This window comes from Peromyscus maniculatus, chromosome 6, assembly GCF_049852395.1.
Source record: "Peromyscus maniculatus bairdii isolate BWxNUB_F1_BW_parent chromosome 6, HU_Pman_BW_mat_3.1, whole genome shotgun sequence".
Lineage (NCBI taxonomy): Eukaryota > Metazoa > Chordata > Mammalia > Rodentia > Cricetidae > Peromyscus > Peromyscus maniculatus.
The window spans coordinates 138,738,464-138,765,081 of NC_134857.1; the positions used below are offsets into that span (position 1 = coordinate 138,738,464).

Here is a 26,618-nt window from a genome sequence, read left to right on the forward strand (position 1 = left end):
TAACACTTTTAACTGTGTTAGTTAGTTTTCTGTTACTATAACAAAATACCTCAAGTCTGTTGATAAAGGGAAATGTTTATTTTGGCTTACCATTTTGGAGATGGGTTAACCTGTTTGATCTGAGCCCGTTGTGGCAAGAAAACCATGGTTTCATAAAGCTGTGATGAAGAACATTCTCTTAAGATTACAGAGCTGCATGGTTAGACATTGGGATGTTTGCAAACCAGATCTAAGAGTGGCTCCATTTTTGTTGACTCCAGATTCCAATGTGCATTCAGAAGAACAGGTGACTAAGGTGAGGTGCAGAAGCAAACACTAACCGTGGAGAAGGACTGATCTGAGTTTTTGCAGAGCAGAGATATGTGAGTTGCTATGGATGTAGGGTGGAAAGGAAGACACAGTCAGGAGCAGAAATTTGCTATGTGCAGCAAATTAGAGTCCAACCACACACTCCAAGAATATGAGTGCCTTTATTTCAATGATTTGATCCAATCTGATTTACTGCTCTTCAATATCCAGGAATTCAGGACAAATGGATTTTTTCCAATGCATTTTTTTTCAATTACACATTCTAAAATATACATACATTGTAAGTCAGAACACATCATATTGTTCTGGCAAATGCCAAATCCAGGAACAAATCCATGAGCTGCTGAGAGAGCAGAACAAATCCATGGAAGGCACATAATAGTTAGATGCCTAGGAAACCAAGAGTGAAAGGAATTAAAGAGAAAATAACATAGTAATGGCAAGTGGACGTATAATTAGGGGGAAGTCCTATGGGATGTTCTATATGCTGTAAATGTATTGGTCTGATTGATTGATAAATAAAAAGCTAATTGGCCAGGAGCCAGGCAGGAAGTATAGACGTGATAAGCAGACAAGGAGAATTCTGGGAAGAGGAAGGCTGAGTCAGGAGATGCCTGAGCTAATGGCTGAGCAGTTTTAATTAATATAAGCCTCTGTGTGTTTACTTGGGTCTGAGCAGCTGCAGGCCAGGTAGGACACAAGAAAACTTTCAGCTACATTAAAGGTTCTTCAATTATTGACAATATATGAGTTATGTCAAAGACATTTAGGCATCCATATATGAACTGAAGATCTGTGCCTTTCCCAGCCCAACCCATGTCATTAACAATGGCTGACAAATACTCTACTGGCCACTGTATTAGGAAACTCTGGTAATCTTGGCAAGAATAGCTTGGTCAGTGTGGTTATGAAGCAGAGCACATGGTGCTGCTAGGCTGTGATGATCAGATGGCAGATACATACTAAGTGCTTTGGACTGACATGTTTTCAGCATGTGGTGGACAGAACACAAGTACAAGTCCAGACACACTTGTGCAGGTATTTGGTGTAATGATTCATGAAGTCTCTTCATGTGGCAAAAGGACAGCACCATGCATGCTTTATATATATATGAAGAACATTTATTTATTATTTAGTTAGTTATGTTTTTAAAAATAAGATTTCACCATGAAGCCCAGGCTGGCCTGGAACTCTTTACATAGCCAGGATGTCTTCTAATTCATGGTCTTCATGATTCAGTCTTACTAGTACTACTCTTCCAAATTTGAGACAATGAGTCTCCTATTATGACTGAAGCTAGGTGGAGACCAACCTTTTATTTGACTAAGTGTGTGCAGAATCCAATCCAAGTAAAACTACTTATGAGTAACAAGTTAATAAACTAACCATAAATTAAATTCTACTCATCTGCTTTTATGAATGGCCTCATAGTAACACATCATCTCAGCCAGAAAGTAATTTTGTGGTCTCCAGTTTACATACTAAGCATCTTTTTCATTTACAAATACCCCTGGTTGTGCAATGTGTGTCCAGTGAAGCAGGAAAACATTTGCCTCTAATTCTTCTACACACTTGATAATGGGCCATTGTTAAAAAGCAGCGGCTGCACCATGCTGGACATATGTAAATCAGGATGTTAATGAAGAGCTGGGCTCCCACAGTTAAAGAGTTCCCAGGAATCAGCCTCGTGGACATAAAATATGTCATTATGGACTCACAGTCTTTTTCATTAGGGAAATAAAGCACCTGATTTCTATTGGAAAATTAAGAAAATCATAAGAAAGGCTCACAATAATCAATGAAAAAATTATACAATTTATTTCTTTTGAAACAGCTTTTTAGACCTTTCACAGACCTATGCCAAGTCCTTTGTATTCATTTCTAATGATCATCAGAACTACCTTTAAAGTTACTAGTCTTCACAACACCTTCTTTGATTATTTTCCGTGCTACAATTTAGTACAGTAAAATAAATTTAAGTTTTAAAAGACTTGATATATTAGTCTGAAAAACAAAAGCAATTATTAACAAGATGTCATTGTTGATTTTCTAACCTTGCACAAACATAGGTGAGAGCAAAAAACTGATATGCCCTTAGTATGGGATAGGAATATTTCTTTCATGTATTTATTATCATTTAATCCAAAGTAGTCATGTTGAGGTTGAAACTCACATGCCAAAATTCCATAGTCTCACATTTGAATTATCTACTTGCAGTGTTTTGTAACCTTAGTCTCATTTAGTAAGCCTACATTTCCCCTCTTTGATCCTTACAGAACCTCCCAAGTGCTGTCATCAAATGATAAAATGAAGAAATATGTGTAAGCACTTGGTCACTCTGACATGCACTAAACTATAAATAAATATTAACTATTAGTGTTTGTAGAAGTAACCGTCTTATTAAATAAGAAACACAGAGCCAATGCAGAGATGAAAGCCCAAGAGGTCAGAGCTAAGAGCCTTACCCTTCACTGCTGCTGCTGTCCTCTTTAGCCAAGAGACCTACTTCCTGTGTGTTTGTCTTTATATAGACTTTCTGTTCTGCCTTCTCATTGGTTGTAAACCCAACCACATGACCACCTTGTCACTGACTGTTTGTACAGACCTCCAGGTCTTCTATGGTTGGTACTGAGATTAAAGGCGTGTGTCAACATGCTGGCTGTATCCTTGAACACACAGAGATCTGCCTAGCTCTGCCCCCCAAGAGCTGGGATTAAAGTTGTGCACCACCACCGCCCAGCTTCTGCTATGGCTTGCTATTAGCTCTGACCCCCAGGCAACTTTATTTATTAACATACAAATAAAATCACATTTCAGTACAAATAAAATATCACCATAAGTGTTGCTATTACCAACTACAGAGAAACTATAGTTATTATAACCCAACTGTGTAGAAGTCAAGATGAAGCTCCACTTCAGAACCTTGCATAACTTGAAAACATGCAGATTAGAAGCTTAGAACCCAAATAATTGCCAATAGTTCTTTGTGTATATGTGTGTTCTTATTCCAACATCTAAGTCAATCCTTTTGTATTCTGAATGATTGTTTTTTTTCCCCCACCCCACCCCACCCCTCCTGAATGATTGTTAATAGCCCATTTCTAGACAGGAGCAAGGTAGTTATTTTGCATACATAGTGGTTGAAACAGAAAGACAGTAATTTCTCTCACATTTTTGCTCCTAGTGCTTTCTAGGTAACATTTATAGAGTAGATCAGATTTTATTAACCATCTTTTGTTCCACAAGTCCAACTGCTTCCATTTTGTGCCTTGTAGTTGAGGGGAAAAGAAGGAGAAGGATTCAAGATGGTTTAGAACAGAAGCTACATGTTGGCACAGTGATTGTGCATTGCATTGGTTCTGCAAAACTTAGATTGCCTTCTCTCAGACCACAGAGCTCATGTTTTCTGTGTTACTATATTATTACATTTACTACATCCATGAGAAATAAGATATCTTTAAGAAGCAGTGCAGGATGATTTTTTTCTAGTTCCATCCTTTCGCCTACAAATTTTATGACGTCATTGTGACATGATATGGGTAAATAGGAACATAAGGGATCAGGTTGGGCAGGTTGGAGGAGGAACAGACAGGGAGAATAATGAAAGAGATATCTTATGGGGGGCATTTTGGGGCTAGGGAATAATCTGGTGCCAGGAAAACTCCTAGGAATCCATAAGAATGACCCCAGCTAAGAATCCTAGCAATAGCAGAAAGGGTGCTTGAACTGAACTGGCCTTCTCCAGTAATCAGATTGGTGGCTATACTAATTGTCATCAGAGAGCCTTCATCCAGTAACTGATGGAAGCAGATACAGAAATTCACAGCCAAGCACTGGGCTTGGGCTGAGCTTCTGGAGACCTATTGAAGAGAGGGAGTACAAGCCAGGGGAGTTAAGGTTATGATAGGGGAAACCACAGAGACGGCTGACCTGAGCTCCTGAGAGCTCATGTACTCTGGACCTACAAGTAGGGAGCCTGCATGAGACTGACCTAGGCCCTCTGCATGTCACATGCATCAAGGGTTGGATGAGACAACTCAACATGAGGAATGGGTTCCCAAAAGTCCTTATCCAACTGCTAGGAGCTCCACAAACAGATTAAGCTACACGACAGTATGTAAAATAAATGAAAAAAATAATAATTAAAAAAGCAGTGCAGATAGTGAGTTTCAGAAAAAATATATTCGAATATCAGAAAGAATATGGAAATATCTAGCTTAAGAGTTAGCATCAATGGGGGTCTGCTGTGGGATGTTCTGTATGTTCTATGGGAGCCCATTCTTGGGTTCCTCATGGTTTTACCCAGCAGGTCCGCATAGAGGATGATTAGGACCATGGACATGAGTGCAGGTGTCTGAGATGGTCTGCACTTGGCTGTGCTGTGGGATGGTCTTTATGTCAAGTTGCCATGATTGGTCAATAAATAAAACCTGATTGCCGTGACTAGGCAGGAAGTATAGGCAGGACTAACAGAGAGGAGAAATAAAAGAACAGGAAGGCAGAAGGAGTCACTTCCAGCCGCCACCCTGACAAGCAGCATGAAAAGATGCCGGTAAGCCATGAGCCACATGGCAGGGTATAGATTTATAGAAATGGATTAATTTAAGCTATAAGTACAGTTTTTAGCTGTTTGAAACCTGGGACTTATGCAGGGAAGCTTGGCTCAATCTGGGAGGAGGGGACTGGACCTGCCTGGACTGAGTCTATCAGGTCGATCTCAGTCCTTGGGGGAGGCTTTGCCCTGGAAGAGGTGGGAATGGGGGGTGGGCTCGGGGGAAGGGGAGGGGGCAGGAAGGGGGAGAACAAGGGAATCTGTGGCTGTTATGTAGAACTGAATAGTATTAAAAAAAAAAAAGAATAGTTAGTAAGAAGCCTGCCACGGCCATATAGTTTGAAGCAATATAAGTCTCTGTGTTTACTTGGTTGGGTCTGAGTGGCTGTGGGACTGGCAGGTGACAAAGATTTGTCCTGAATGTGGGCAAGGCAGGAAAACTCTAGCTACAGGGGTCTGGAGAGATGGTTCACAGTTAACATCACTTGCTACTCTTGCAGAGAGCTAGGGTTGGATTCCTGAAACCAATGTTGGGATTCTCACAAGTGCCTATATTCCTGTTTCAAGGGATTCAGTTCTCTCTTCTGGTCTTTGTGGGCACTGTGCCCACATGGTGCACATATAGACAAACAGGAACACATACACACACACACACACACACACACACACACACACACACACACACGAGAAGTTAAAAAACAACAAAAAAGCCCAATAAGTCTGCTGTGTGTGGTGATATATTGTGTACACCAATATATTGTGTACCCTAATAAACTTCTCTGGGGATCAGAGGACAGAGCCAGCCACTAGATTAGACATAGAGGTCAGGCAGTGGTAGCACATGCCTTTAATCCTAGCATTTGAGAGGCAGAGATTCATCCAGATCTCTGTGAGTTAAAGGCCACACTGGGAACAGAGCCAGGCATGGTGGCACATGTCTTTGATCCCAGCATTAGTTAACCATAGAGGTCTGGCGGTCTGTATTGACCAACAGGAAGTGATAGAGCTGGGTGGAAAGAGGAAGTGATATAGCTGAGCAGAGAGAGGAAGTGAGATGGCAGGGCACAGAAAGGTATACAAGCCATGCATATACAGGAAGTAGCTCTCTTGGGCTGAGGATTTACTAGTGGTAAGAACTTGTGACTGGCTTCTTCTATTCCTCTGATCTTTCAGCTTTCATCCTAATATCTGGCTTTGGGTTTTTGTTTTATGTTTTGTTTTTATTAATAAGACCACTTAGCAATCTGTGTTACAGCTGTGGGATGGTCTTACTCTACACTATGAATATATGTTGCTACCAATGGTTTATAAAGAAGCTGCTGTGGCCTATGGGAAGGCAGAATAGAGCCAGGTGGGAAATCCAAGCAAAGATACATGAGAAGGAAGGGGGAGTCAGAAGAGATGCTGAGTGCTGCTGGGGGAGCAAGATGTAATGGAACACAGGTAACGCCACAAAGCCACGTGGCAAAACATAGATTAATAGAAATGGGTTGAATTAAGTTGTAAGAGCTAGTTAATGATAAGCCTGAGCCATATGCCAAACAGTTTGTAATTAATATAAGCCTATTATGTTTATTTGGGACCAAACAGCTGTGGGACACAGGAAAACTTCTGGCTACACAGTCAGTATTAGACTCATGAAACTGTTATGTGTTGTGTGTTTTTCATGAAGTCCTTTCCTTTAGGGGCAATCTGCAGCACGGCCATGATTGTGATGGTTGTGTGTGTGCGTGTCTCTCAAATTGAGTCATTAAGATTAGCCATTTAGGGCATCATGGCTTGAGAGAATGATGCCCCTCTTCATCAGTGCCTGAGGCAGGTTGAAGCACTGGCCCTGAGGTCATAAGAGCAGGAAAGCTGTCCTTGCCCCTTATCAGATGCAGCACTTGGGAGAATGGCCCCTACACCTCACAGTAGAACACAGTAGAGCTGGACCTAAAGGTGTAGGTATTGGAGAACTGACCCTAAGGACATGGAAAACTGGGTGGGGGAGCTAGAAAACTGGGCCTGCCCCTTGCTTACCACTATAAGGGGTGAACTAGCCAGGGTAATACTAGAGAGCTCACCCTGATGGTAAGGACAGGGCAGAGCTAGTAGGCTAACCAATCTTTTGACTACCCAGGTCCAAAACCAGGGTTATGTGTTGGCCCACCCCAACATCCACCCCATGTGTGACCTGCTGGAGCACGAGAGTGTGTATAGGTTTGGGTCTTGTGGAACCAGGGCTGCAGGATCTCCAGGACATAGGGCAGCAAAGGGATATCCAGAGTCCCACTGAGTGTCCAGCATTGATGGTGTAGCAGAGACCATTGCCCTTGAACCAGACCAATGATTCTTTTCGATAAATGAATGCAAGTAAAAATATACCACTAGAGGTTTACTGAGTGACTCACTGGGTCACACTGCACCTTCCATGACGAGATTTTTCCTTTCTTTTTCTTTTTCCTCTTAATTTTTATTTTGTTTTATTTGGGGCCAGGGGATGGGTGGGATCTGGAGGCATGATGTAAAAGAAACTAAGAGTAAATAAAAAGAGAGTTAAAAATTAACCACAGTGTTAATTTTATGGGAAATTTATTTAGCTTAAGGAATATGCATTAACAAGGATGTTCCATCTCTACCATTTTAAAGCAAGTTGAATACAATTTGCAGAGGATCTTAGCACTACATGTTCTTAGGGTTACACTAAAAAATTATGCATAGATGTTGTTTTGTTACAAAAGTTGATTTTGAGGGGTGCAGTGGGTAACAAGAAAGGGTTGTAATGCCCTGAGTGACAAGTAGTGAAAAACTGAACCATGTGCAGATGAGCTAGTGGAGAAAGATGTAAAAATTCCTACTTGAAAGTTACACATAAACAAAAGAGGAAGAAGTTTGAAATGGGGCTCAGAACCAGCTTTGATGACAGCTGGACACATTTTTAAAAGGCAAATAATTACTTAGGTATACATTGGCTTTAGAGCTGAGGCCATAAAGATCATTTGAATAATACTGAACTACATGGTGGCACTAAAACTTAAGAAATCTTATTAAAGACATAATCACTTATAACTGTGGCATAAGGACCAGCTGTGTGCTTCTCAGTAGCTCTTCTCAAGCACCATTTAGAAATATAATTATTATTATTTTTTATTTAACCTAGAATAAAATATAGTATTTTGAAGAAATAGAAAAGTGTTAAAATAAATACTTTGAATTCGCCTGAACTTATCTTCACTTAAAATTTGTTTAGCTTTGGTGTAAGATTTTCTGACTCAGTATAAATAGAATTTAGTTGATTATTGCTGAAACACTGGCAGAGTGAAAGTTTTGTGTATGATATAACGGGTTATATTTATTTTAGTAAAAGTCTTGTCCAGAATTGGGGTCTTGGAAAACTTAGTGCACTCCTCTGCTGTCACCCCAATCAAGCAGCATTCATCCCCAACTCTCTGCGCCAGACATCCTAAATGAGGCCACACAAGTATGTAATTTAGATGAGCCAAGATTTTGCAGGTTCTATCTCAAATCAACAGCTCTACTTCAGCATGTTTTTTATAAAAACAAGCAAATTTTACTCTGATTTTAATATTTCAGAACACTAATTGTTCAGCTACTCTGTTCTGTCTGTCTCCTTACCAAGATTCAAATGGGCAATTTCAATTACAAATGTAAATAAAGTGCACATTTTGATTTTTTTTTTTTTAGTGGCACAATCATAGATAAAGCAACCTTATGCTAATCAATACTTCAACTCTGTATTTATATCACAGAGATATTTTCAACTTTAATCCCATGGTTTGGGACTGGAAAACAAGAATAATCACACTTCTCCACACCACTGTTCACTTTTCATGTAGAGGTTTGTCAGCATGTCAAGGAAGGAATCTAATAAAATGAGTTTTCTAACTGGTGTGATTCTCACATTTTCTTTTTAATGAAAAATTTTAAAAGTGTATATATTACCCTCCCGCTTTACAAAGCACATATAAATATAAGGCCTTATTTTTTCTGATTGAGAAATCAGGGCATGTTCAAGAATTTGTGACAACATGAAATTAAAATTCTCAGTTCTCTTGTCTATAAAGTTAGAGTGAATCATCTGATTCCAAGGATTCTTTTTAACACAGCAATTCTCAACCTGTTGGTCATAATGCCTTGGGGCAGGGGGGCATCAAACAGCCCTTTCACAGGAGCAGCATATCAGATATCCTGCATATTAGTTATGTGCATTACAATTCATAATATTAGCAACATTATAGTTATGAAGTAGCAACAAAATAATTTTATTGTTAAGGGTCACCACAACATGAGGAACTGTATTAAAGGGTCACAGCATTAGGAAGGTCATTGCTCTAACATGACAGATGCAATAGTTAGAAGAATGTCTACTGAGGTAAAAAATAGGAAGCGTTTTTCTAATACTGTGAAGCTCTATCAATTGCAAGGAATATTCAGGAAACATCAGACACATTCGTTGTGCCAGTTATTAGAGGTATGAAAATAAATAGGGCTGAAATCTTTATCCTGAGTCTCTCTTGCCATGCACTGTGGTGAACACCCATAATCCCAGTACTCAAAAAGGTGAGATAGGAGGATTGTGAGTTCCAGGCCAGCTTGAGTTACTATATAGCTAGACCTCTCTCAAAAAATATAAGAAAAAAATAAATCTCTCATACAATAGCATAGGAAATAATATCAATATAATATCATAAATAAATTGATTGGAAATACATACGATATTCACAGGGCATTGTGAGTACACAGAGAATTGTACATCCTATATCTGCCTTTGCCCAGTTACTTGCTCATGAGATCCTTAGGATGAGTAGGATCTCTTCATGGAGTTAACATTGTGAGAGAAGCAGTTTTGCCTAAGCAAGGCAATGTCTAGAAGTAAAGACACTTAGGAGAGAAGTGAGACCATTGGTTCCCCCAAGGTTGAGTAGGCCTCATTTCTCTCAGGCCCTCACAACTATACTGATAAAAACTTGAACCTAGCACAATAAACAGGGTCTAGGAATTTATAAAGGTAGAAAGAAAGTGGAAAACATAGGACCCCTCCAAGATTTAGGGGTGACTTAGTGCTGAATTACTGTAATGTCTATAATTACTTCTCAGACATTACAGAAAACATGCTGTGACACTTCACACATAGGGCCACCAATAGACACAGACAGGAAGGCTTGAAAATCAGCTCCCTTGATGTGTATGGTCATCAGGGAAACTTTCTGTGTTATACTTGCCCTTCTTGAGTCTGTCACCAATTTCATCCATCTCCCATATCCTCTTTGGTTTGAATAGGGTTCCATGCTTACTGGGAAAAAAGTAATATTGCCTTGAAAATGGATTCTACAGGACAGTGGGAAGCTGGACCAGAGAGAACTCAGTTTCCTAAGGGACTGATTTCCTTGGTATCACTGTCCTTTCCCATGAAGATACCATGAAGCTAAAAGCAGGGCTAAAATGGAACAACCAAGAGGCTGTCCACTGCTCTCTTCCCTGAGGCTTGTGAGACTTACCAAGCACAATGCTTTGCAGGCTTGGAATCCACTATAGAACCAATATGGAAGCTGAATCATCACCCACTCATGTGGTCACACAGTATCAAATAAAAAGATAAGTTCTTTTTCATGAGGTTCCATTTGTTAATTGCTCATCTTAGTGTCTATGCTATTGATGTTCTGTTCAGGAAGTTGTTTTCGGTGCTAACGCATCCAAGGCTATTTCTCATTTTTCTGTCTGGTTCAGTGCAACTAGATTTATGTTGAGGTCTATTTCCACTTGGACTTGAGTTTTGTGCAGGGTGATAGATATGGATCTATTTGCATTCTTCTACATGTTGACATTCAGTTATACTAGCAATGTTTATTGAAGATGCTTTCTTTTCTGCATTGTATAATTTTGGCTTCTTTGTCAAAAATCAGGTATCTATAGGTGTGTGAATTTATGTCTGGGTCTTCAATTCAATTCCAATGATCCACCTGTCTGGTTTTATGCCAGCACCATGTGGTTCTTACTACTATAGCCCTGTAGTACAGCTTGAAATCTGGGATGGTGATACCTCCAACAGTTCTTTTATTGTACAGGATTATTTTAGCTATCCTGGGTTTTTGTTTTTCCATATGAAGTTGAGTATTGTTCTTTCAAGGTCTGTAAAGAATTGTGTTGGTATTTTAATGGTAATTGCATTAAATCCATAGATTTCTTTTGGTAAGATGGCCATTTTTACTATGTTAATCTTACTGATTTATGAACATGGGAGATCTTTCATCCTCTGATATCTTCTCCAATTTCTTTCTTCAAAGATTTGAAGTTCTTGTCATAGAGGCCTTTCACTTGCTTGGTTAGAGTTACAGCTAGATATTATATTACTTGTGGCTATTGTGAAAGATGTTGTTTCTCTGATTTCTTTCTCATCCTCTTTATTGTTTGTATATAGAAAGGCTTCTGTAATGCAAAGTGCACAATCAATATGACAAAACAGTACTAACAGACTGGGAAAAGATTTTCACCATCTCCACATCTGGCAGAGGGCTTTTTTCCAAAATATATGAAGAACTCAAGAAACTAGACATAAAAAAGAATAATCCATTTTAAAAAATGGGGTACAGATGTAGATGAATTTCTAAACAGTCTTATTAAATAAGAAACAGAGTCAAATACAGGGATAAAAGATGTAGAGATCAGAGAAATAGTGAGAGCCACCAGCTAACCTTAGCTCACCACCCTCACATAGTTTCCCAAGAGAGCGAAATTGTTCCTATTTAACCTATACCTTTATTGCCTTGCTGTCCTGCCTTCTCATTGGCTCTTAGTACAGCTACCTTCCTTCCTTGTCACTGCCTGTCTGTACAGACCTCCAGGTCTCTATGGTTGGTACTGGGATTAAAGGCATGTGTCACCACGCTTGGTTGTTCCCTAGTGTGTCCTTGAACACACAGAGACTCTGCTTGCCATGTGATAGGATTAAGGGCTTGTGTTACCACTGTCTGACTTTTGTTTATAGCTGGCTATGTCCTCTGGTCTCCAGGGAAACTTTATTAATTAAGATACAAATAAAATATCACCACATTTCAGCACAAATAAAATATCACCACATTTCCCTGTTTTTTTCTAATAAAAAGAAAAAGAATAAAATAGTTATAACTAATATAAAAAACTATATATAATAAGTACAATAATGATATACAATGTATATATAAGCAATAAATACATCAACAATGTCTAGTCTATTTGCAATTGACAAACTCAGAGAAAGTATTCCATTATCTATCCCATTTTGGTAAGTCCAAAATATCCTTGATTCACTTTCTATGCTAACTTATATTGCTAACAGAGAACTATCTTATAATATCTTTCAAATTTATATACTTTACACCTCTTCAGTGAGTTTCTTTTCTGAAATTTCTTAACAAGGAAAAATATAACTATATCTAATCTTCAACTCCCTCAGAGATCCAAGAAGGAAATAATATTACCTAAGAAAGCAGGAAGTGTAAAATGTGACTTCCAAAAAAAAATGTGAGCGACAGAAACAGTCAGCTGCCTGGACAGTCACTCGAGGTTTCTCTGCAACATTGGGGCATCATCTTCCACCTATAGGCTTAGTGTATCTGACAGGTTCATTTGTGAAGTAGGATGTACATTTGGTGAGAGTAGTCCACATACCAGAAACACCTGAATTCCACTAGTGTCCTGTCATGATTTAGGATTTTACATTCTGGAAATTGCTGGTGTTTTTAGAACTTGGCTGTCTATTCTTCTTGGCTTGTGGGTGGCTTCATCTATTTTATTAAATGCCAGTCTACCATTGAGAGATTAGACTCTGTTAGCCTAGTTATTCTTTCAAGAATAACTATTTCAGCTACTGTTCCACTGCACACCAGAAGCCATTGTCCATTCCCTGTTCAGCTGTCTTTGAAGAAAGGGGCTCTGTACCTTTTCTGGATTGCAAAGCCACTTCAGCGATGGTGCCATATTGTTCTGGCCTCAGGGAATGCCTATTGCTAAAGCTGCAACCACACTTGTCTTGGCAAGGATTGGTAGTCTGTAGCTCAAGAATTGTTTTGTTATCTGCAATTTTACTATGTGAAAGTTAAAACCTTCCTTTAAAAAAAAAAGAAAAGGGGAAGTGCTGTGGATATCATTCTGTATAAATAATGCACTGATTGACCATTAGCCAGACAGGAAGTATAGGTGGGACAAAGAGAGAGGAGAATTCTGGGAAGCAGAAGACTGAGTGGGGGAGACACTGCCAGCTGCCGCTGTGACAAGCAGCATGTGAAGATGCCGGTAAGCCACGAGCCACATGGCAAAGAATGGATTAATAGAAATGGGCTGAATATAAGAGTAAGAGCTAGACAATGATAGGCCTGAGCTAATGGCCAAGCAGTTTAAAAAATATAAGCATTTGTGTGTTTATTTTATAAGTGGGTTCTGGGATTGGCAGGGTTTGGCGGGAGCTGGAGAGAAATTCTCCAGCTACAGTGGTCCTTTGTTTTGTGTCCTATCTGTCCATTTTGGGTAGCATACTGTCAGCAGTTGATTTGAAGTCACTTTGTTGTCCAGTGGCTAACTTGCAACAATGAAAGTTAACTCCATATACAATTTCTTCGATGCCCATATAGGCTCTGAAGTAGATTGGTCCTGCCAGGAGCCAACATGTCTCATAGTCATAAAAAAAGAAAAACAATTAAGTTAATAAAGCATTTTAAATGCCATATTCTGTAGATCTCTGAAGGGTTTGAAGATGACCTGTCTAACTAAAATATCTCTGCTTGACCTTGAAAAAATACCTAATATGACTCCAAGTTCAATTGTAATGTCTAACTACTAACTTTCATTTCTTTATATCCTAATAGTTGGTAATAATAACATTCAAGGATTAGAAAATTGTATTACATTGTTAAATGAACTAAGTACAATATCCTTAACAAGATTAGAAATATACATATAGAATTTTCTAATATCAATCTCAATATATATAATTTATATACAACATATAATAATCCAATCCAATGTAAAATATTTAAAAGTAGCAGTTGTCTTTTAAAATTAGATTCAATAATCTACCTTTTTATTTATATCATATATATATTCTCTCTTTACTTCTTAGAGTAGATTCAATAATGTACCCTCTATTCTATCATTTCTATATATCCTTTTTGGAATGTCCCTAATTTTTTTTCATTTTTTTCTGTCCCATATCAGAAGATAGCTCTTTCTTCTGGCATGATACAGAAATTTTTGCATTTTTCTTTTAACAACATGCTTGTGTTTAGAGAAGGACAGAGCCATTCTCTAACTCCAAAGCCAGCTTTAGTTTGTTTAAACTGGGACTACAAAAAGACCATTTGTGTTAAGTGTCTATAGAGAAGAGCAGAAATATTTAGGAAGACTTAAGAAATTTTATAGATGATACACCAATAGGCCAACTTACTCTTTTTCTTGGGACATTTTTTTCTAGATGATTTGTACTTTTTCTTCAGATGTCTCATTTGTCCAGTGTTCTTCAGATTCCTTAGTTTTTATTCTCCTGGAAGACAAAAACAAAAACCTTAACCCAAGACTAACTTTGGGGAGGTTCCCTTTGGCAAGTTATATCTGATTAAATGAAAAGCATTTGTTAGTGGTATAAGCTGGTTTAAATTGAATGGTCATCCTGGTTGATGAACTATCACCTCTTCTAATTAAGAGTTCTCTCTTGTGCAAATCAAACTTTTATCAATTTTGATGGTATCCACAGCTTATCTTCTCCTATAGAAACAAAGCAAAACCTTGTCCCCAATGTAACATATATCCTGGTTTCCATTCTGAGGTCAGCACGTCCTTAAAGTATATAGGCTAATTTAATTCTGTAGTTCTTTTCTACTATCCAGTGTCCCTCTGCATCTGTTGTTCCTTTCCCATTAGCACTGAGAAAATTCAAAGTTAATAGGGCATTATGTAATCTATTTCTGAGGGTTTATTAACATACAAATAAAATATCACCACATACAGATCTAAACAGAGAGTCTCAGAATATCTAAACAGATCTCACCAGAAGAATCTGAAATGGCCAAGAAACATGTTAAGAAATATTCAACAACCTTATCCATCAGAGAAATGCAAATCAAAACAACTATGAGATTCCTCCTTACATCTGTCAGAATGGCAAAGATCAGAAACACTAGTAACAACTCATGATGGAGAGGATGGAGAGCAAGGAAACAACTTCCCCATTGATGGTGGGAGTGCAAACTTGTATAGCCACTTTGGAAATCAATATGATGGTTTCTCAGAAAATTAGGAATTGATCTACTTCAAGACCCAGCTATGCCACTGTAGTTAGAGTTTTTTCTCCAGGTCCCGCCAAGCCCGGCAGTCTGACAGCCCACTTATAAAATAAACACACAGATGCTTATGTTATTTAAATTGTTTGGCCTAATGGCTCAGGCTTCTTGTTATCTAGTTCTTATATCTTAAATTAACCCATTTTTATTAGTTTATAAGTTGCCACATGGCCCGTGGCTTACCAGTACCTTACATCTCACTTGTCATGACGGTGACTGGCAGTATCTCTCTGACTCAGCCTTTCATTTTCCAGAATTCTCTTTTCTGTTTGTCCCGCCTATACTTCCTGTCTGGCTACTGGCCAATCAGTGTTTTATTTATTAACCAATCAGAACAACACATTTGACATATAGAACATCTCACAGCATACCACTCTTGGGCACATTCCAAAAGTAACACAATCAAACCATAAGAACATTTGTTCAACTATGTTCATAGCACCTTTATTCATAATAGCCAGAACCTGAAAACAGCCTAGATGGCCCTCAACTGAATAATAAATAACAAAAATGTGGTACATTTGCACAGTGGAGTATTACTCAGCTGTTAAAAACAGTGACATTGGCTGGGCGGTGGTGGCACACGCCGTTAATCCTAGCACTTGGGAGGCAGAGCCAGGTGGACCTCTGAGTTTGAGGCCAGCCTGGTCTACAGAGCAAGATCCAGGGCAGGCACTAAAACTACACAGAGAAACCCTGTGTCGAACCGCCCCCCCCCCCCCAAAAAAAAAAGCAAAACAAAACAGTGACATTAGGAAAGTTGAAGGCAAACAAATGGAGATAGAAAAAAATTCATCCCAAGTGAGGTAACTCAGATCCAGAAAGACAAACATGGTATGTACAGAGAGACTAGATAACAAAGAGGGGCCAAGGGGGAGGATTCATTATCTCCCTGGGAAGAGAAAATAGAAGCAATTTCCTGGTTGGATTTTTGGCAGATGGGAATGGGAACATAAGGGATTGGGTAGGGGTGTGTTGCAGGGGAGAGTGCTGAAGGAGCTGACTGGAAAATTGGGGCATTTTGGGGTCATGTAGAAATCTGCAAGGGAAACTCCCGGGAATCTATTAAGGATGACCCAGCTAAGACTTCCAACAATTGCGGATATGTAGCCTGAACTAGTTATAGTCTGCGATCAGGCAAGACTTCCAGTGGAGGAATTGGGACACCAACCCAGCCACATAACTTTTGACCTAGAGTCTGTCCTGCCTATGCGATTTGCTAGGGTAAGGATGTAGCAAAGATTGTGGGAGTGGCCAACCAATGACTGGCCCAGCCTGAGACCCATACCATGAGAGTGAGGCCACCACCAATACTGCCTGGAGCACCAGGTCCCAGGGGCTGGATGGCCTAGAGACGTAGGATAGAACCAAACACAACTGGAGGAGAAAAAAAATGTCAATGTAGTGGTGCCTAATGATATTCTGCTATACTCATAGATTGGTGCCTCGCCCAATAATCATTAGAGAGGCTTCATCCAGCAACTGGTGAAAACAGATGCAGAGACCCTCAGTCACACATTAGTATGAGCTTGGGGAATCTGCTGAGAGAGGGAGGAAGGACTGTAGGAGCCAGAGGGGTCAAGGACATCACAAGAAAACTCACAGAATCAACTAACCTGGGCCTATAGGAGGTCATAGAGACTGAACCAACAACCAGGGAGCCTGCATGAGACTGACCTAGGCTCTCTGCATATATGTGACAGTTATGTAACTTAGTCTTTTTTGTGGGACTCCTAACAATGGGAGCAGGGACTGTCTTTGACTCCTCTACTGGCTTTTGGGACCCCATTCCTCATACTGGGTTGCCTTGCCCAGCCTTAATATAAGGTGATTGCTTAGTCTTACTATAACTTGATATGCCTTGTTTTGTCAATATCCATAGGATACCTGCCCTTTTCTGAATAGAAATGGAAGAGGAGTGGATAGGGGTGGGTGGAAAGGGAAATGGTAGGGAGGGGCTGGAGGAAAGAAGGGAGGGGAAACTGCTGTCAGTCTGTAAAATAAATAATAATTAATTAATTAAAATATGTAAGTTCTTTACTTAAATAATGAGACAATAAAAGCAAGACAAATCAAAACAACAGAATAAAGAAGAATTAAAGAAAAGAGCAGTAAGTAGGCTGGTGAGATGGCTCAGCAAGAAGGTGCTTGTTTTCCATGGGTAACAGTCTGAGTTTGACTCCTAGGACCCACATGTTGAGAGGAGAGAACTGACATCTGTGAATTGGCCTATGACCTCCATGGATGGGTTGGTGCACTTGTGTCCTCACAAATATGTGCATTATATGAAATAATTAAATAACAAAGGAGAGTAATCAGTAAATTGAAACCAGAAAAACCACAGGGAAAATCAACAAAACACATATTTGATCATTTTAGAACATCATTTTTATTAATAAATATAACAAAAATCGAAAGAAAAACTAGACAAAATACATAAATCACCAATATTAATAACTAAACTGGAACTATCACCAATATATGGCCATTATAAGATTAAGAAAGATATAATAATATGAACCATTTCAGGTCTATGGTATGACAATATAGAAGGATGAACCCAAGCACTTATGAATCATAAACCACCAACACTCAACCAAGTTTGAACAAATAGCCTGAATATCCCAGGGCTGTGAAAGAAAGCAAAATTTAATTTTAAAGTTCCTTTTAATGTTTGATAGCTTTTGAAATATAAATCTCCAGAGTCAGATGGTTTTGTAGTTGACTTTTAAAACTTCTGAGAATAACTAATGTCTCTTCCAGAAAATATAAAAGTGGCAGATGCTTTCCAATTCACCTTATAATATCCTCATCACCTAGGCATCAATCAGACAAAGATTAAACAGCAAAGGCTAAAAAGATTCCCCAAAAGTTTATTGGAAGAAATCTAACAAAATGTGAAAACTAATATACCACAACCAATGATTTATTATTCATCCCAGGAATGCAAGGCTGGTTGAATGCTTGAAAATCTATCAATTTTCATAATTAACTCATGTAGAGAAAAGCAATTTACAAGATCTTATACCCACTAATAATAGAAAAGAATGTTTAGCAAATTAAAAATAGAAGAGATCCTCTTCATGGGGTTAAACAACATTTTTGAAAGTCCTATAATTAAAACCCTATTTAGTGATGACAAACAAAATTTTCCCTTTATGATTGTGAACATAGCAGTATTGTCTACCCTTTTAAAGACAGTGCTAGATTCTTTGCTCACTATAGTAAGAAAATAAAAGTCCCAGAATAGATAACAAGGGTGGATGTCATCTATTACAGCATTAGTCACTGTATGCTCTATACTCTAGAAATATCTCTGTACTATTAAGAGTGGGAACAGGACTTCTTTTGGAGACAGGAGGAATTCAAAGAATTTTGGTGTCTACTTTTTGCTGACCTATGCAGACCTGTCTTTGAGACCTGGGATTTGAGGACTTGAAAGAATGGGGAGGACTACAGTCTAATTCTGTAGACAACCTTACTTCAGTTTCAGTGTGTTTTATACCTTTTATAACAAAGAAAGCAATGATCCAAGGAGGGTCTCTTGAGTTCAGAAAAACATGCAAATAAATACCAGTAAGCACATATTAAATAGTGACAGAGCAGCCCTTTCTCAGAACTTTCTCTAGACATACCAATTTAAACAGGATGCCTGGCATATACTATAGATTACATCTGAGAAAGCACAAAATCAAGAAATAAGCCACATGTAGATTCAGGGTGTCCCAATAGATTGGGTTCTATAGGTATGATCTGACATCCAACAAGAATAAACATGTCCTATAAATTGAATGTAAATATAACAGGGGAGCAATGAAATCAAGTCCAAGAATAATCCAGAGAACAAAATTCACTTGAGGTAAATGGCTCTATGCCTTTTTCCCTGGAACTTCTCTCACAGTTCAAGGTTTTGTTCACTGTGCATCATTTTGACCATGTTCTGACATCTTGGGTTTGCTAATTATATTTAAAATAGATGCATTAAATTTTGTAATGTAGAGTACAGAAAAAAATTTAAAGTCTTCAAAAATCTTTCTATCTAACTTTCTATTACACTTAAGAAGTGGTAGTTGAGAATTGTAACTTTCTGAGTGTGTATGTATGTGTGAGCTTCTGTATTCAGTGCTGATGACAAATGAAAGAATATTATACCAAATATTTATTATACAATGCCCCTTGTGTCTTTCAAAGTCTATAAAAAACAACTTATAACAATCTCTGAGACTTTTCATAAAGTGGTAACAATATTGTCATGTTATATATCTCCTGAGTAAAAAATTAAAATTTTATGTAATATATATACATATATACATACACACACACACACACACAATCAGCAGTTATTTCAAGTACATAATGAAGAACACTAAGAAGAAAGAATTTCAACAAATTAGGAATTTTTAGAATGAGAACATTGTACACCTTCCTTCCAAAACCAAAGATTTGAAAAATGACACAAATGTTTAAAGGAAAATAAAAATATTACCTACTCCAAATTCAGTAAGAAAGTCTATTTCCTCACTTTGTACTTAAGAAAACCCAACAGACACAAAATTGTTTAGACTAGCTATGGGAAGTTGCTGATTGCCACTGTTGTGCCCATGTAATGAGAACCCCCTGCCCCACAAGACCATCACAGAGCCGATATCCGATGCAAAACACACAGGGGTTTATTGATAACAAGCAAGCCCAAGCTTGGTCCTTGTCTAACATGCAACACAGTGGGTGGAGGAGGATAAGCTTGAGCTCTCAGGGTGAGAGGTTTTTAAAGGGAAAAACCACAAGCAGGGTGGTACAAGTCTTTGCATCATATGATTGGGTGAGAGTGTGTAACCTTTGAATTTACTGGTTGGGGGTTACAGTTATCATTTTGGGCAGGCCTGGACAAGTTCCAGGCTCAGTATTGAGTGGCCATGTAGGCTGACTGGCCTAGCACATACTGATTGTGGGGGCTGACTCAGTGGCCCAGGCTCTGTTCTTGAGCTGCCATGGAGGCTGGCTGGCCTCACATGTTCACATTGACCCATACACATAGCTTTATGTTGGTGAGGGGTCCCAGACAGTAAACAATTGGCTGAACCTTGAGCAGTCAGAGTATGAGTACAGGTAGAAATGGAGCTTCTGCAAGGACTATGTTTTTTTGTCCATGGCCCTCCCAGAAACTGCTTGCTCAAGTCTCAGGAAACTGAAATTGAGGACTCTTCTCTGAAAGAAGACTGAGCAGCCTGTTATGGCATCTGCTTGGTCCTCTCACCTCCAGAGTCTGGGACAGTGATGGAGGAGAATGTGAGGAAGTCCCACCTATGCCCCTCAACTGGAATCCACTGACACCAAACATAAGAGTAGTCTCTTGGATTATGAGAAAGGCAGTGATTCTTTCAAACCCAAGTATAGGAAGGACTGGAATTCAAGCTTGGGACATCTCATCACAACCAATGAGTAGTAGAAGTAAACTGACTAGAACTCACACAGAAACAAATTATATTCAAGACTTGCTTTTAAAGCTTTAGCAATCATGTGACATTGTTCTTAAATAGTCAACAAGGTAAATGGTTCTTTCACAAGAGAAGGAAAGTAAACTCAGTCCAAGTCACCATTATTGGCAAACAATGTACTAGCTCATCAGAACAAGATCATGAAGGAAGGATACAAGGAGGTAATCCAGACATCCCTGCTCAGAAACAGCTCCTTCTATCACCAACAGACAGCCCAAGCACTCAACACACATCCTTAGTTTCTGGAATTCTCAAGAAAGCCTTTCCTTGAATGCACTAAACACAAATTTACTCATCATTAGTCTCTACCATGGGCCTCTGTTTTATCTGTTTCTGCCATCTAGAGTCATCCTGGGTATTTGTCTTCCTGCCTTCATTACCACATTAGGATGTGATCTCCTTGATGGCTAATTTATTTCTGTCATGTTAAGCTCCAAACTGCCAGAACTCAAATCACTGTCTGGCACAGTGGTGAAGGTTGGTTTTCACTGATGGCACAAATGAACAGGTGAGTAAGGTAGACTACCTGTAAGATTTTGTGACAAATAGACTTAAACAGTATTTTACCATACTTGAAACTTCAACAGAAAAAATTGGTACTTTAGCAAAAAATTAACAAGTTGTGTAATATTAAGATATTGACAACAGATTTTATAAAGCAGAGACTATAATGAACTAAATGATGGAGACTGAAATACAGAGAGGAAATAAAGAGAAATAATTCAATGTGGGACTTACATCCAAATCAAAAGAAGTAGAGAACAGTCAAAATTTAAGTAGAGCAAATCAATGGCCTGGAGACCTATATGTACACACACTGGGAAGTACCTGAGTAAGAGCAATATTGAGAGCAGACATAGGGACTATCACATGCAGTTCTAGTTTGCTTCTCTGTTGCTGTGATACAGCAGTGACCAGAAGCAACTGGAAGCAGAAAGGTGATATTTGGCTTACAGGTTATCTTCATCATTCAGGGATGCCAGAGCAAGAACTGAAGGAGAGACTATAGAGGGATGCTTACTGGCTTGCATCCAGGCACATATTCAGCAACCTTTTTTATACACCTCAGGCCCAGCTGCCTAAGATTGGTTCTGCCTACAATGGGCTGAGCCTTCCTACATAATTAACAATCAAGCAAATACCTACAAGCCAATCTGAGTGAGGCAATTTTCAGTTGATGTTCCCTCTTCCCAGATGTGTCAAGTTGACAACCAAGTTAGTCTTCGCATATGTCCAGACAGGAGAATGCATTAATAAGCAAGAATAAATCAAAATACGATAAAAAAATCATTCATAGAATAAGCTTCCATTTATAGAGGACTCAATCCTTTTACCAGAAAAAAAGTGATAATTATCTCTTCTGTACCTTACAAATTTCACATTTATAAAATCAACATTTTGAACTTCATTATTTAAGATTTATTTAAAATTAGTCTGTCCATATGGCACCTCTTTTGATGCCACTGAGAATCCTGCTGATATCAGAGTCATCTCTTCTAGGAACTCTGGTCAGTGAGCCTTACTGAAGTTTGCTGCTGCCACTGCAGCAAAATCCAAGTGCTGGCTACCTCATGCCCAGGACCTTCACTAACTAACCAGATTCAAGCAGCCTTCAGGGAGCCATAGCTTCTACTGGTGACTTAGGTGGAAGTTTCTGTCCCTCCAGCAACTCTCAAATATCCAGTAGCTGCTTCCCAAATTACCACACAGAGGCTTATATTAATTACAAATGCCAGTAGCTCAGGCTTATTACTAACTAGCTCTTACACTTAAGTTAACCCATAATTCTTATCTATGTTTAACCACATGGCTTGGTGCCTTTTTTTAGTATGGCATTCTCATCTTGCTTCCTTAGCATCTGGCTGGTGACCCCCGACTCCACACTGCTCCTTCTCATCATTCTCAGTTTGGCTTTCTCACCTAACTTCCTGCCCAGCTACTGGCCTGTCAGCTTTTTATTAACCAATAAGATTAATACATATTCATAGTGTGGAAAAGGATTGTTCCACAGCATGACTGATGCCAGAGCTGACTACCAGCCCCTCACATAAGTGTTTTATGTCAACCTATCCACTATTGCTCTGTGTAACACAGACTCTGCTTGGCGCTATGTGGACATTGCCATCTCAACAACAAGGAAACTCACTTGGTGGATCTGTTGTGGTATATGCTGGATCAGGAAGTTCTCCCTGATGTCTACTTATACAAAGACCTGGAGACTGAGAAGGAGGATCAGCCTGCCGCAGAAAAGGCTGTGACTAAAGAGAATTCCATGGTGAATGGACAGTGCCAGCTTCTGTGTATACTGCTGTTTACCTAGAGGTGACAGACTGATCTGAGGATGTGCAGGGGCCCTCTGTGCCCATCCAGCAGTTCCCTATTGAAGACTGGAGTGCCCAGTCAACCACCAGGGACTGGTCAACAGTTCCCACAAAGCATGCCAATGAATAGGTTGGAGCAACCACTGAGTTGCTCTGCAAACATATAAGCAAAGGGAAAGGTGGAAGAAATATGAAGTTCCTAAAGGTGTTTTTTAAAAGTTGAATTTACTTATGTTTCTTATCTAAGATGCATTTAGCTTCAACAGCATGTACTCACCTCAAGGGGGAAAAAAAGTAGTCCTACTTAGAGTTATTATCAGCAACTTTTGTATTGAGCTATTTGGAGAAGCCAAGTGTGTATGTAACTATTTGGAAATCAGGTCTTCAATCAGCCTTGTGCATATTGGAGATCATAGATCACCTGAAAGAGCTGGTGTATGTTTTTTAAGATGTCACTTTTTTCCCCCATGGATACATTTTAACATAGATTTTCAAAAAGGGAGTTGAAAAATGGAATGGGATGTCAATCACAAATCTGGGCAAGTAGCCATGATCAAATTGGGTGTCATTGAATTTGCTCCTAGGAAATTTCACAGGAAACTTTAACCTTTAAAACAAAATATAATTTTCATAGGCAGATAGCTAAGATAATTTAAAGAAATTTCTCTTAAATTGATGTTAGCCTAATGGAAAAGCTCTTCTCTACCCAGTTGCGAATTGATGTGAAGGTAAAGCTAACACAATGCCAATAATTGTGTGTAGGTAACTTGCTTCTCAGAGTGTTTAAATGTTGAATGTGTTGGAAAGCCCACATTAGAAATTATAAGGGCCAATCCCAGCTGCTAGAGTACAGTCTCTAGCACTTATTCTCTTTATAGTTAAATTGTGCTTATTATTTTCTCTCTTTTTTCTCCTTGTATTATTATTTCTGGGAGTCATATCAATTGCTACAATGGTGGAATTTGTAAACTTTCATTTCCTAGATTTATTTTCAATTTTTATTGTGTGTTCTATCTTTGCTGCTATAACAGTAGCTTGCTCCATTAAGACAACACTAATTAAAATAGAAAATTATGAGCACACATATTACCAGCCATAAATATCACTTTTGAAAGTCATTGTGTTACCTGTAACAGTGAAGTGTTTCTAATCACATCAATATATCTTAGGAATATGATTTCACTATGTGCACCAAAAAATAATTTTCTTAATATACATAGAATTGGAACATAATAAAACCTTCAATTTGTAAACTTAAAGAACCTCAATATTCTACTCGTACATAATATAAGTTCAAGCCAAAGAACAATAAACTTTTAAAGCTAAGCTTGAAAAATGAATACATAGCTTGCTGACTTGTAGTGTTACAATTAACAAATACTCTAGAAGAATCACTTTTTATTAAGAACTTTCCATTTGAAAAGGAGTCAGCCATGCTATGTGGAGTTGCCTGACACTCTAACATTCATACAGAACTCTCAGCATTGATGTCTGCACATCATAGCCCAGGAGAAGGTGAATAGAGCAATTTTTAAAAAGCCACTATGAAATTTCTAATAAAATTCTTATTTACAATAATTTTTCTCCCTATAATCTCTATGAGACTATTCTTAAAAATTAATCTGCCTAATGAGTTGTGCCTAATGTATGTTAAGAAAGACCAGATAATCAGTGATCTGCAACATTACTTCCCATAACTGAATTACAGCACAATGCAGTTACCTTATTTAGACAAAAAAAAAAATATTCAGAGGTAATTTTGACTTCATTTCTCTTCCAGTATTGTTTTTCCTTCTGGTTCTGGAACTGAACCCAAGGCTTTGTGAATACAGGTGAGCAGTTTACCATTGAGGCCTTGGTGCTCTTCAGCATTTTAAGATTCTACCATATCTGGGGCTCACATAGAAACCATAATTAATGGCAGGTACTATGTTCCTAAATTCTGCCATGTCTCTGTACTTAATAAATTGTCTTAAAGACTAATTCTGGGATGGTTCTGAAAGGAACTATTGCACTGAGTCACTGTTTGAAAGGAAGAGTGTCTTTCTACTTCTACTGAGAGGCTCTAGCATGACTGTGGAAAGGAAGCAGGAGTAAGGGGCAGACTTAACTGGAGAACTGACCAGAATGTGTCCTCATTTTAACCTACAAAATCTTGGGAGCAACTTTTCTTTGGGTTTTGTTTGCATTCCAGCCTCTGTGTAAAGTGCACTGCTGACTGCTTTGGTTTGGATATCAAAACTCCTTCCCAAGGCTCAGATGTATCAGTCATTAACCTAGGGTGGTAACACTATTCAGAGGTGTTTGGATCCTGAAGATTCCAACTTTGCCTTGATGGGCAATTCGAAGTGGGTATGCATTGGTGGAAGTATCTCAGTGGAGGCACACCTTTGAAAGACATATTTTGTTCTTAGATCCTTGCTGTCTCTATATCTCTCAGTCAGCATGAAAGATACACCTTTGCTTCACCACACACACCTTGATTCGAATTCTGCCTCAACAACAGCCTATAGCAATGGGAACAACTGGGTATGGAATGAAAACACCTGTCTTAGTTAGGGTTTCTACTGCTGCGAAAAGACACCATGTCCACAGCAATTCTTAAAGAAAAAATATTTAATTGGGGTGGCTTACATTCTCAGAGGTTTAGTACATTTCATCATGGTGCAACATGGTGGTCTGCAGGCAGACATGGTGCTAGAGAAGTAGCTGAGAGTCCCACATCTTGACTCAAAGGCAACAGAAAGTGGTCTAAGACATTGGGCATGGCTTGAGCATATATGGGACCTCATAGTCTGCCTCCACAGTGATATACTTCCTCCAAGGCAATCCAAGTTTCAACTTCATAGCTTCATGAAATGGCCTCTTTAGGAGTCCATTCAGGGACACCCTTGACACATGCCCTTTCCTCAGTGGCTTTCCTTAGTTGCAGAGGCAAATTTGATAGCCCTTTCTTCTGTTCTTAACTCCAGAACCATGTGTCCAAAGCTGCCAAGTTCTGTTGCTTATTGGGGCTGGAACATGGCCGCATTGTTCAATTACACCTTCACTAACTTTCTGTTTTCAATGGTTTTTCCACTACTGCCTAGGCTTCCTGGTTTTTGGTCTTGCTTTGGTTCAGTATTTCTTCCCTGTCACTCTGCCATCCCATATTATTCTGAATCTTTACTCTGTCAGAACAAATGCTTTGTGTATACAACAGCTTTCAAAAGTTTCTGAGTAAATAAGGAAATGGCACCATGCTTTGTAAATGAAGCACTATACAATAGAAAGTATATCACAATGTAACAAGTTATTGTGATTTGTAACTGCTAAGAACTTAAAGTGGAAGAAAATAAATTAAGTAGCATAAGAAATGTACTAAGAATTTCTAGAAGTCAAAAGCTTGCCATGTTTTTTTCAGTTGAGCATCATAATAAAATCACAGAGGAAAGTGTATAGATAAATTGGGAGTAAAAAGGAGAGTGAAAGATATTCCATCACAGGATAATTGAAGTGGGAGAAAGCCACAGACATGGGGGTTATGAGAAGATACAATAGTTTTGATGGCATAATGAACTACTTCTCTTCAAAATTTTTATTAAGAGAATCAAATACAGCAGTTAGGAAGCCCCCAAATGATCCTGAA

General features: G+C 38.7%; 1 pseudogene; it reads left to right on the plus strand.

Annotated features, from left to right (window-relative positions):
• Nucleotides 1–20,809: 20,809 nt before the first annotated feature.
• LOC143274070 (small ribosomal subunit protein uS2 pseudogene) lies at nt 20,810–23,213 on the plus strand (annotated as a pseudogene).
• The last annotated feature ends 3,405 nt before the right edge of the window (nt 23,214–26,618 follow it).